Raw genomic sequence first — 12,770 nt, forward strand, 5'->3', positions numbered from 1 at the left:
TTAAAATAGAGATTGGGCTAAAATTAGCGAGAACCTCAAAATATAGATCTGTTTTTTTTAGCAGTGGATTAAGCATAGCCAACTTGAAACAGTCAGGCACCACAGAGGTGTTAATAGAGAGGTTGACAGTCTTGGTCATCACAGGCAAAAGCACTGACTTTCCTTCCTAACAACAGCTGGAGCAGGATCGAGAGGACATGACTTTATAGCAGAACCAGTAATCAGACTAGACACTTGAGCTTCAATAACATTCTTGAAATGCGAAAGCACACAGCTTGCATGAGAGAAATCATCACGATGTACTAGAGTACTTGAAGAACCGTGTCTAGTGAATTTCGCAAGCTAGTAATCTCAGTAAAAAAGTCAGCGAATTCATTGTCAGAACTCGATGTAGGATAGAGAGAGTCAGATTTAGTGTGTAGTAACCTATCAACTGTCTGGAACAGAACCCTCTGATCATGCTTAGAATTCTTGATGATGTTGCCATAAAAAGAAACTATTGCTGATTAAGCAGGCCATTGACAGCATCGCACTGTTTCACACAGTTCTCGTAATCTCCAGGTAGATGTGTTGACTGCCAGCGACGTTCAAGTGATCTTCTCTTACATTTTTCTGGAGCGATCTCGTCAGTATACCATGGAGAGTGTGGGCGAACAGTGACGGTTTTGGTCTTAACAGGAGCATAAACATCCACAAGTTTCGATAAAGTAGTGTTCAGCAAGAGGTTCAACAAGTAACAGAGGCTAAACGAGTGCATCGAGGTCAGGAGAGGGATCAAGTATTAAGCTAGAATTATAAAGTTCATTGCGAAGTTTGTCAAAGTCAATTGACCGAATCTTGCGGAAGGAGATAGTTTTCCTTTCCAGAGGAGGCTTAGCTAAAGCTAAGTTAGAATGGACAGCGAAGTGGTCAGAAATCCGATGTGGTACACAGCAATTTGTAATAATTCCATTTTCGCTAGCTCTTGTGATAACCAAATCGAGTGTGTGGCCAACATGATGAGTTGGCCCAGCAATATGTTGTATAAGATCGAAGGAATCGAGAATACTTAAAAAACGCCTTGCATCATAACCATTTGCTTGGTCTACACGAAAATTAAAATCTCCAACAAGTAACAGAGGTTCAGGTGTCAGGATTAGGGGCTCGAGAAGAGTGCTAAATTCATCAAAAAAACAAAGCCACACTAAGAACATGAGAAGATGGAGGAGGACGATAAATAATAACAAGTCTCAAATTGTAATTACCAGTCGATTTTAAAAGGACTCGTACAATTTCAAAACTTCTGTATTCCTCAGATTGCAATGTAGTAACTTTGAAAGACTTTCTGACCAGAAGACCGTCCCCCCGCCTTCCGAGGTTGCCCTAGGAATATGATGGAATGTAAATCCAACAGGACAAATATCCCGACAAAAATAAACATCGAAGTCATCATCGTGAAGCCAGGTTTCAGTAATCGCTAAAATGTCAATATTATGTTCAGTCACTTAATCATTCAGCATGAGAGTCTTATTCCTAATAGATCTTGAGTTAATAAGCGCGAAATTTGAGACCACTTGCTGACGCCGTAAAACAAACTCCGGTTCGGATTGCGACGGAATGGAAATCAAATTGCTTCTGTTGACACACGAGTGCAGCGGAGCAGAACACGCTGGAGTAGATCACACAGAGATTATGGTTGTTACTGTCGTCACGTAATTTCGTCATTGCCGGTCTCGATTAAGTCTACTTGTGTTTATTTTTGTCAGCTGGAGTGTAATGAATGTTGTTATAGTACTGGACAACAATCAAAATAATATATTTCCATATAGTAGTAGGTTCCTACAGATGCCAAAGGTTGAAATTCAAGGACTTTTCAATGACTTTGAAGACCAAGTTTTAGAAAATTGAAGGACCACTTTTGGAAAGGTTTGCATAAACAATTTTAAAATTATTTTATATTATTTCTCAACTTTTCCATGAAAGTACTATAATTTTCAACTTGAAAATTGCTAAAGAAAAAGCATTGCAAAAATCAAGCCCTGCGTCCTCAGATTCAAGTACTTTCTAGGCCTTGAATTTTTATTTTTAAATTCAAGCATCTTCAAGGACTTTCAAGGCTTTTACGAACCCTGAGTAGGTAATGTATTTGCCTTTAACTGCAAGGAGAAGGGAATTTTTTATTTATTATTGGTACCGAGTCAAAGTTTGTTGCCAAATGTTCACCCAAGGGGAGTTGTCAGAAATCAGCAGATTAAAGCGATATTACTGTTCAATAGTTCGTATTGTTTTCAATAGTTCACATTGTTTTCAATAGAAAAATATCTGAAACCACCCTAACATTATATAGCTAAAGGGAGTGCTTTTGCATGGTAGAGCATCAATTTTGGGAATTATGTATTATAAAACTGTAACAAAATGATGGAGTTGTTTCAGTATTTGGTACCAATGCTGAGTTCTTTTCCTGTGTGTTGATCGGAAACAACGACAAATAGGTCTAACCGAGGAATTATTCATAAGTTATAACATGAGGTTCAATGTTCTTTCTTCAGTTTTTTGGATGACCTGTTCTTGTACTATTTTGAACTTTATTAAATTTTAACCCCTATCAACTCAAATATATCATCGTTATGTATACTCTGAAAATAATGTACTAAGCTATTCAGTAATGATACTTCAAGCAGCACACATGTACCTTGAGGATGGCTTCTACTATAAATGTCCCTTGCATGAGAATCGAATATTTTCAAGCCCACATTGCCTTTACAATGGCAACTGCCGTACATCCTATTATCAAGACAAAATTGTTGAAATTTTTGGATATGAGTGATTGAAAGGCTCTATCTAAGGAGGTACAGTACTGATATCCTTCTGTTGTAGCTTCTTGATGAATAGTACCTGTGTAGCTTTCACTGCGGTATTGAAGTTCACAGTCAGTCTCGAACACATTTAAAAGTGTCGGTAATTCTGTCTGCATTAAAAATGATTGTCTGCTTAACTGAGACAAACTTGAATACAACTGATTCCCAACATTCCTTATTGACACCAGATCATTAGCACAATTTATTCCTTGTTTGTTATTGTAAATCAAGGAGCATTAACTCTTTAAGTTGCAATGCATTGTTGTCCTGAATTTTGTCCAAGTACCACTCATTAGCTTGGCTATATGGTGCCGTTATTGTTTTGCTTATGGTGCCGTTATTGGTTTTTCCCTATATCTGAACTCAGTTGAGATTTACAATAGTTTAGTAAAAGGTTAGAAGAATTACAAAGAATGTTTGTAAGCTTAATACGAAGAGGGTAAGATTAGATAAAGTTACACAACACGAGAAGAAGTATTTGTTGAACTGTTCCATGAGGGTATTTCAGAGGATAATTAAATTGAAGTATAGAGAAAGTCGGTATTTATCAATGTTTTCTTGTAATAGACCCAACTCTCCCCACATACTAAGGAACCCCAGGTAAGAGGATATTTGTAAAAATCCATTGAAAACAGTGAAGATGGACAGCATCGACGATGTAGTCAAGTCGATGAGCTTACTCGGGGTACCTTAGTATTTGTGAAGAGTTGGTGTTAGAAGACTATGGGGAGGACCCGTTGAGAGAGATTTGACTAGGGTCCAGGTTGACCGCTCATTAACGGTCTCTCAGCTGCACAAGAAGTTCCTTTCACGCATTAGAAGATTTCAGAACGGCTGTTAAATTGAAATTCTCGCTAGAGTGGTTGCTCGAAAAACCGTCTTTTGTGGGATTTTTTTCGGTGAACTTAAAGGGCAACTGTTTGGCTTTCGTGCTGCCAAGTGTTGACTCGAGGGAAAGTATTTAAGTGTTGTTTCCGATCGATTTTGGCGAGCATATGTCAACAGAAGTTTCTGACCTTCCCGTATTTTGTGCATGGTGATTTAGGGCGTCAAGCTAAAACACATCAAAACGCCTCAAATCGCGAGGAGAACAACACAGCCTACTCTCTATGAAGGTAAGACTTCATTTCTTTGATCGTTTCGCACAACTTTACATTTACGGAGCTCAAAAGCAAGTCGAACTAAACCACTATACAAACTCTTTAATTATTCACTGTGAACGAGCCTGTGACAGAGCTTGGGCCACCTGTGGATATACCATCGAATTTTTGGATTTGTCGAATCAAATAATCTACTTAGTAGTCATCAGTATGGTTTTCGTGATGACTACTCCTGTACCTCTCAGTTGATGCACCATTTCCATGAATGGTCCAAAGCACTAGATAAACGCTTCTCTGCGGATGTCATATTCCTGGACTTTGAAAATGCATTCGATTCGATTCAGTTCCTCACGACCGTCTTCTACTCTAGAATGCTTTTGCATTACCGGCTCTCTACTTTCCTGGCTGTCTAATTTTCTCCTTGGTCGATTTCAGCTTGTTGCAATAGAGGGCTGTCAATCTGACTGGGCGCCTGTCATATCTGCTGGTGTTCAACTGGGGAGCATCCTTACCCCCCTGTTATTTATCCTGTACTTCAAAGCTATGTCAACGACATCCCAGAATTTTATCAAGTCTTGCAGACATGTTTTCTGATGACATGTTAATCTATAATTGCTGCCCTCCATCTCAAACGTCCACCACTGCCCAGGAGAGTCTAGATCAAGTCACTGATTGGTGTAGTTCGTGGCTTTTAAAAATGCTGATAAATGCGAGTCTAGGAAGCGTGCCTGAGGTTTGATTGGTTTACATCCCCAAAGATATCTGAAATAAAAGAAAAAAAGCCTCTGGCTGGCTATTTAAAAACTTTTCTCGTGTTCTCCCAAGAGCCCGCGTGGGTATTTACGTTGGTAAACCGATAGAAAGGGAGGTCGATTGCTTAGATATTTTATATTTTACTCTGCAATTGCAATGGTCCCACCAGACAAAACGAATACCTGAAGTACATTTATGTAACGTCCTTCTCAACCCGAGTAATATCTTGGCCCGTTCGCTGACAGCTGACTAAGGGTGAATGAGATTTAGATTGCATAGAACAGCTGTGGTAGACAAAAAAAGGAGCAATGACGGAAGCTTGCACTCCAAACTAAATTTCCCCGTTCCAAGGGCACCCCTTAGATAATTAGAACGACAGCCTTTCCCAGCTCTTTTTGATAAGGGGTATGTTTGTAAAGAAACTGTGGTGTTGCCTAGCTAGGTGCAGGTGTGTATAACAAGACAAATTAGTTTTAATCAACTGACTTGATAATGTCAATTGGCCAACGTAAAGAGTTTGTAAAGCAGATGTTTCGAGCGTTAGCACTTCGTCAGAGCGAATACTGATACGAATTACGAGCTGTGTCTGTTTTATAGGCAGAAAATGGAGCTACACTATTGATGGGGACGATTGGTAACGAGAAAAACGAAATAAACTAGTTGACCGAAAAGCGTGATAGTGTGAAGATTTAAATAGTGCCGATTTGAGAGACGAAATATTGTTCTAAAGCTTCGCAGCTTTCCAAACTGCCCTGATTTAGGGAAAGGTTGCAGACTACCATATGTTGCTTAAAATGACCTAGCAACTGTTTTTGATGCGTCCTTGTCTTTCTGTAAGTTGTGTTTTTCTGACTGTTTTGCCAATAAAGAACGAATTAAAGGCAGGGAGCAGACAAGCCAGCCGAACCCACCGATCATATTCCCATTAATCCCATGAAAAATTTCAACCTAAAAAGTGAGAAGAAAGAACCGGTACGTATATAAAAAAAAATTGAGCAGCCATCGATTTACGCTGTAATACACCACAAACTAGGTAGCTTCCATGCGTCAATGTCGACCACTCCGTATAAGATCGAAATAACTAACATCAGGGTCATCCATAGCGGGAATCTGTCTTTAGACATAAGTAATTAAGTATGATCCTTTATTTAATCATGGTAAGAATTAAAGCACGACATGTTTAGGGCTCGTGTGTAATTAGCTGGTGCCTGAGTCACCCACAGTAAAAGTGGAAAAAAAGTTAAATGAATCATCAGACTTAAATGTAAATATATGGCAATGCAAAGTGTATCTTTCTTATTTAAGAAAAAATTCAAAATTGGGCATCTTCTTCGCCTTAATTTGGGATCAGATTTCACCTTTCTATAAGATTGCTTAAAATTCAAGAGTCATGAAATAGAATGGTATTTTGAATGTAATGTATAAGACACTTTAAGTTAAAATATTCAACTTATTCCTTCTCTCAGTTACACACTAACAAAGTAATTACAATATAAAAGTGTCGATAGTGCCAAATAAAAAATTCCGATGAGTGGGTAGGGCCGTCCAGCAGAAGAAGCTGCGAAACAAAAGAAAACAGTGTCAAAAAGCCTCGACCAGCATTGTTTATACATGTAGTTTTGCGTAGGTGTACTCAAAGATGTAACACTTGCGGGGCTATGGAAACAGCTGAGGTGATAGACATGCCACCCCTATCACAATAAAATGATAGCCTATAAATTTAGTTTACTTCATCTTTATGTTAAGTAATAACCTTTTGATTAAAGCGAAAAAACTTAGAGGGCTCAAGTGTAGGACAGCTTGCTTACCCTTACACTGCCTGCCATTTCCAAGATATCCTTTCTCGCAGGAACAACTATATGATCCCCAGGTGTTAATGCAACTAGCTTTTACGTGACAATTGTGGATACACTCCTTACACTCATCCACATCATAACACGAGAAACCATTACCACGGAAGCCGGAATTGCAACTGCATGTATAGGAACCATCGGTGTTTCTGCAATTTGCATTCCAGCCACAAGGCCGACTATTTTTGCACTCGTCATTATCGTGGCAATATTTTCCGTCGCCTCGGTATCACACAATGCACTTACAGCTGAAAGAACCAGGGGTATTCGTGCAACTTGCTTTTGAACTGCATTGAGCTGTCCCTTCCTTGCACTCGTTGATATCTACGAAGGAATTAAGTAGGTTAATCATCTCTCTTATCCAGTGATAAAATGGTAAACGAACAGTAACCTTAGATAAAATCACGCTCTTATTCTTCCACTACATGACTGGAGTTTCAAAATAAGAAACCTAATAGTAGAGGCCATGGACTACCGTTTTATAGCGCGTCAACTGATAATTGTATGCTTACCATTGCATGATCGTCCATTTCCACGATACCCGTGGTTGCATATGCAATTGTGCGATCCTACGATGTTTACACACCTGGCGTAAGGGCTGCAAGGATGACTTCCATCGCCGCACTCATCAACATCTCGACACACATAGCCATCGCCATAAAACCCAGAACGGCACATGCATTCATGAGAGCCCATAATGTTTTTACATTCCGCGTTCCTATTACACTTGTGGGTTCCATCGCCACATTCATCAATGTCATGACAGTAGAGTCCATTTCCTGAGAATCCCCGTCGACAAGTGCAGTTGTAGGAGCCGACAGTGTTATTACAAGATGCATGAACACTACATTTGTGTGTGTCAGTCTTGCATTCATCGATGTCATGACAAGACTGTCCATCCCCTTTAAATCCTTCCAGACAACTGCACTTGTAGGAGCCTATGGTATTATTGCACGATGCATGAACATTACAGTTGTGTGTATCTGTAATACATTCATCGATGTCGTTGCAAGACCGTCCATTGCCTTGGAATCCTTCCAGACAACTGCACTTGTAAGAACCGACGGTGTTTTTACAGTGTGCATGAACACTACAGTTTTGTGTATCTGTAATGCATTCATTGATGTCATGACAAGACCGTCCATTGCCTTGGAATCCTCCCAGACAACTGCACTTGTAGGAGCCGACTGTGTTACTACAAGATGCATTAACACTACAATCGTGTGTGTTAGTCTTGCATTCATCGATGTCATGACAAGACTGTCCATCCTCTTGGAATCCTTCCTGACAACTGCATTTGTGGGAGCCTTGAGTGTTACTACAGGATGCATGAACACTGCAGTTATGAGTATTAGTATTGCATTCATCAATGTCGTAACAAGACCGTCCATTGCCATCAAATCCATCGAAACAACTGCACTTATAGGAGCCTACAGTGTTGTCACACACTGCATGGTCGTTACAACTGTGTATTTCGCTCTGACATTCATCGATATCCTCGCAAGAGTAACCGTTTCCGTGGAATCCTCTCAAACAGCGGCAATCGTACGAGCCGATGGAATTTATACAAAGTGCACGCTGGCTGCATGCGGCAGTATTCCTTTCACATTCATTAACGTCCTTGCATGAAAATCCATCTCCTTGGAAGCCATTATTACAAACGCAATAGAAATGAGTCTCATCTTTGGTGATTTGATTTGCAAGTGGCATTTCCATCGCAAAATGGCTTCTGACGGCAGTTAAGACTTGTCGCCGATGATGGTGCATCTGTTAATTAAGGAGAAACGAGACGGATCAATATTTTTTAAACGAAACCTTAAAACTCCAGACGGATGATGTATTTTTCTTTTTCACTTTGGCGAATTTTCTGGAGATCCTACTTTAATAATTCATCCCACCAAACCGAGAGACATATATTAAGGTAAAATCGGTATTTGCAAAATGCCTATCGAAGCAGTTTTCGCGTTCTCAAGTTCACTGTCGTAAATAAGCTGAAACTGCTGATAGCCATCGCTGTTCTTTTCACAACTTTAACAATTAACTATCGACGCGGACTAAGATCGGATGAAAGGTCATTCAAGTTACTGAAACAAGGTATTTGTGAACAAGTTAATTTGTATAAAAAATGTGGACCAACTCTCACGCTAACAGTTAAGTTTTCAGGGAATTATGGCCGTGATTGCTGTATAGTTCTGTGCAAAATACGATCCTTTACAAACAAAATAGTTTCTTATACTCACCTACATTTGCGAGAGATTTTTTATGTAGTAGTATCAGTATTATCATAACAAAACATGCAGCCACGACGAACAGAGTCAGAAGTCCTCTCCACTTCGACTTGATCGAACCTTTTATGTTTGTTAAGAAGAAGACCTCTTGCTTCGATTCTTTCACTTGATTTGTCTCATCCATTGCCCTCAATAGTTTGCCAATATATGGTATTATTATCTCCACGAATATATTAGAAAAGGATTCGAACGTCCGTGTGTCGTTATCCAAATGTGAATTGCAACCTCAGCCTATTTGAGCTCTTTAGCTTTCTCTGAAATCTGCATCATCCGGTTTCTTAGAAATCTGCTGGTAACTCCCTTCTCATTGGTCGCTGAGCTGCCGATATAAACAATTTCGTTATCATTTTGGGAATTTTACCGAAAATTATTTTTAGCAACTGAAGAATCGAATAATTACGTCATGGATCAAGAATTGAGATTTAGGAAACAGCTGCCATAACATAGCGGTTTTTTACTGTTACGGATGCTATAGTATAACATTTAAAGAAAAAAATCCACGCAAAAATGACAAAAATAGCAGATTTTTATATTTGAACAATGCGTTGATCAAAGGATTTGACAAAATTAAAGTGCCTGTCGGGCAAGTGAATGAAATCTTATCCAAACAGGCTTAATGATTCATCACGGTAGTGACTTGTGAGTGAATCATTACAAGTTTCCTTGGCAACTATGCGCGTAGTGATACGCAATTTAGTGTTTTCTTAGTTTACATTTGCTTCCGAGAACAAGGCCGACAGCCAAACAATCAACATTCCCGCATGGCCCAAAATACACGGAAATCTGATATGAGGGATGGTTCCGTCCACATTTTCTCTGGTCAGGAATCACGGTCTTACTTCAGGTTTTGATTTTTTCTTTTTTGATGATGTGACATAATTGTTCCCGTTGATAATCTTAGAGGATGATTACAATATGAAGATTTACGCCATCGCTTCTCAATCACAAAAGCGAAGAATCGGCAAAGAATTACCTCGCTGATTTCAATCTTTTTTAGTTTCCTCGTATTTCTTTTAAGAGTTCGCCACTTCATTAAATCATGTCACGCTTTGTGCTGTTGTAGTTTTGATCGCTCCTTGTCACGCTACGGCCGATTTCGACTCATCGGTTAATGCTCCTGATATGTGTATAATATTGTAGAAATAAATTTGGCGTGTGCATCGCATCAGATGTTGAAATCAAGATTGAAAGAGTGTGCCTGGATTATGACAAGTATCAAGGAAAACAGCTGTTTTCATTTCGTTCTTTGGCATTCATCTTCGCTTTGTTAAATCGGTGCGCTTCCTTTGAAAATCTCCAAACAGATTTAATATCAGCGGTATGACAGAAGTGCCATTCAATAGTGTGCGATTGATTGTCGGCTCGACCATAAATAAACGCCGGAGCACCAATCAAAATAAATTTTTTCCTATATTTTATTCGATGGGGGTATTTAGCTCTCTTTTTGCATGAACTGGAGGTAAATAAGATTGAAACCGAAAACAAAACGCTCAAAACAAATTGAAGGACGGTAAGTATGACACGACTTTTCTCCTGTTATTTTTCACATACTTCGAAACAATCATAGGAATATAGTATATCGCCAAAAGTAACCATAGCCGTTAATCGATTAACTATGAAGTAACTGAGGAATTGTAGAATGGCAACTTATTCGAGAGATGTTGCCGCTCTCAACTCCACATGCATAGGCGAGGAAATGAGATCCGAAGTAATGCAGTTATACAACACTGGAACAGTTTGGGAAGGTCCCATTCCCAGGATATTTTGGATGAGGAAAAGTGCAATTGGGAGTGAAGAAAGAAGGACCAGTTTAGAAGTGGTTCACCCCCCTTTTATGTATGTACCTATGTACTTAGATAAAACTTCGTCATCGAATGCGTTAGTCCATAGTTAGTCGAGTATCGTTCACCCCTTGGACCATGAAAGCAGCCATAACGCGTAGCTCCCTAAATTTCTCTTCGTGAATTATCTGTAGACTCAAGGCAACTTTTATGGGTGATGATCTTCACTAGATCAATTCTTATGTGTTACAAACTATGCTACCACAGGTGGCACAGCTTTCGTGTTTAAGACGGTGTCGCTCAACATAATACATGAAATCTTCGTTTTCCGTGGTTAGTTATTTTTTTCGTTTTTCGTTTGGTCACGGTATTTTCCGTGCTTTATTTCTCTACAAAATGTCTATGAAAGGACCTTTTCGATGAATTTGAATATATGGAATTCATATATATGAATTTGAATATATGGAAATCATGTACTGCGGTTTCATGAAATGCATGAAAGTGATCCTCCCAGTAATGAACCCTACTTACGTAGTATTGGAAATAAGGCCTGAAAAAAGTTCAGGAACTTTTTTTGTGATTCAAGATCTCACTGTTTTGATCCAGATGTCGAAAGTTTTTTGTTTCCAAATAATTTTTTTGTTTGCATTTTATTTTGGAATTGATACGATATAACCCAGTTAGAACCCCAGCCATGTTATTGTCGCGTTTCAGTGCTTGTACACGATCATGACACAACCGTGTGACTGTTACAAGCGATTTTCTCCGATCCTATCGTGTTATGCTATTACTCGGCCTTGATAAAGGAAAAGATTATGTCGCTCGAGACCAATAAAAGCAAGGAATATTGCTACTGATACCATACAGCTAGCTCTTGTAGTACTTTGCTCGATGTCGCAATTCCGTATCTGTATTAGCTGGTTGCCAGAATATACTTCGATATGTACTCAGTAGCATATGTTTTACCAACCATTATCAGTGTAAATTTCGAATTCACATATTTGAAAGCGTCATAGCTTTATCAACGAATGCAGCAATACCGAATAGCACAATCATTGTGTTTGTAAGGCATGTCCCATGCATCACAACAGGTAGCTTCGTCTGGCACCACAGCATTGCCGTGAGCAGGCGATTTTCTTTTTATCTCAATTGCGCGTCTATTCGATGGTAGTATACTTCAGGTTTGCGTTACACCGGATATTTCACAAAGAATGATAAAAATTATCTGCAAAGTCAATGATATATAACTGACTAAAAATCTAATTTGTGTAACGTAATTATTTTGACACATACAATTTGCCGCAACAGTCTTCGTGCTCATCAAAATTTAACTTTATTTGCCCTTTTGACAGCGATTGAGTTTCTTTCGTCACGAAAATTAGTAAGGAACAACTTAAAACACGCTCAATTAATCGTGCGTCAGCGAAAATAATGATCCTTTAACCATGTGTTATACTGTTCTGTTCTGTTCTGTTAAAACTAAGATAAATTTTACAATCCCCTCTGTCCAGTCTACTTAGCTTCTTCCAAATCCGGAGTGTAAGTAAAAATGTAAAGTGGTGCACAGAAACGTTTAGTTTCTAGTTGACAAGGCTGTGCAAAAATTTATTCATCACTGTCGCTGCATTGTTGATCTGTTACCGCCGCTAATTAAAATTCAGCTGATATATGACTGGGTTCGAGCACTGAGCTATTGGTAAAAAAGCTATTTTCAATGAAACCCTTACTGTTACTCGTGTAAACCTTCGCTCAGGTAACACCAAAGTGAAACACGTTGGTGAGGAACAAGGATAGAGGAGCCTTTTATGTCTATAATACCTACATATCAAAAGTTACCGGATAAGATTAAGTAATTCATTTGAAAACGAGCGCTTATAATGTAAAAAGCTACCTTGCTAATTTATTTTTAAAAGTCAGTCTATCAAAAAAGCTTTTTCTAAAATGTTTAGTACACACTTTTTCAAAACACCTATAACGTAATCTCAAGGAGGATTCCTTTGTTCTTGGAAAAAGAGGAGAAGTGATTTGTGTTCCTCTGTTCAAAGGAAGGTGGTTCTCACAAATTCCATTCTATTCTCATTGTTTTGTTTCTGTAACAGCTCCGACAGTTTTCTATCATTCGTTCTTTGAATTGAGGTACAGTGATTAACATTACATAAAA

The 12,770-nt window shown here is 38.8% G+C and overlaps 1 protein-coding gene and 1 pseudogene across 3 annotated transcripts in view; both read right to left on the minus strand.

The window, feature by feature from the left end:
* The window catches only part of LOC148741234 (GFP-like fluorescent chromoprotein amFP486), a 164,959-nt gene that overhangs the window by 128,545 nt on the left and 23,644 nt on the right, over positions 1-12,770 (minus strand). The window lies entirely within an intron of this gene.
* LOC148741243 (uncharacterized) lies at positions 5,817-8,952 on the minus strand (annotated as a pseudogene). Its single transcript, XR_015991263.1, has 4 exons — positions 8,889-8,952; positions 7,053-8,307; positions 6,499-6,864; positions 5,817-6,248 (listed from the first exon to the last, which is right to left on the minus strand). The product of XR_015991263.1 is annotated as an uncharacterized LOC148741243 (transcript).

Source organism: Stylophora pistillata, chromosome 1 (genome assembly GCF_964205215.1).
Source record: "Stylophora pistillata chromosome 1, jaStyPist1.2, whole genome shotgun sequence".
NCBI lineage: Eukaryota > Metazoa > Cnidaria > Anthozoa > Scleractinia > Pocilloporidae > Stylophora > Stylophora pistillata.